The sequence below is a fragment of the Halyomorpha halys genome, unplaced genomic scaffold, assembly GCF_000696795.3.
Source record: "Halyomorpha halys isolate HHAL.00 unplaced genomic scaffold, Hhal_1.1 Scaffold209.1, whole genome shotgun sequence".
Taxonomy (NCBI): Eukaryota; Metazoa; Arthropoda; class Insecta; order Hemiptera; family Pentatomidae; genus Halyomorpha; species Halyomorpha halys.
The window spans coordinates 391,659-392,153 of record NW_027115831.1 but is presented as its reverse complement, the minus strand read 5'-3'; the positions used below and the strand labels follow the sequence as shown (position 1 = coordinate 392,153).

At 44.8% G+C, this 495-nt stretch overlaps 1 protein-coding gene across 3 annotated transcripts in view; it reads right to left on the bottom strand.

The window, feature by feature from the left end:
* LOC106679586 (zwei Ig domain protein zig-8) overlaps window positions 1-495 on the bottom strand; it is a 289,927-nt gene that overhangs the window by 99,165 nt on the left and 190,267 nt on the right. The window lies entirely within an intron of this gene.

Here is a 495-nt window from a genome sequence, read left to right as displayed (position 1 = left end):
TCTTGCATTAAAAGCCTGAGAGCAACTAAGTCCTGCCTAACGCATGGTGTTTAAAGAGGACAAGCCTGCCTTTGCTATCCTTAGCAGGGGACAGTTCCTTCTTTCATGGCACTTTATTATCCACGGTTGCCAACTATTCTTTTACAGCCTCCTTATTATGTCGTTACCCAAACGGGTGCAAAAGAAGTCGGCCGAGACATACGGCCACGCCCCTAAATAGAAATAGCCAATGGGCTACTTCAGTTTGAGGGCGTGGCCGTTTGAAACCCACGGTCGGCTTCTCTTTTGATGTAGCAGACGATGTCTTTATGGTTCTCGCTTACCTGGCTTGTCCTCTTTATGGTTCTAGCTTCTTGTCTTCTATTATCTCTGGTCTTACATTAAAGGCCTGACAGCAACACACTCCTTCCTAACACATGGTGTTTTAAAGAGGAGAAGCCTACCTGACTTTGCTATCCTTAACGGAAGACAGTTCCTTCTTTCATAAAACTTTAT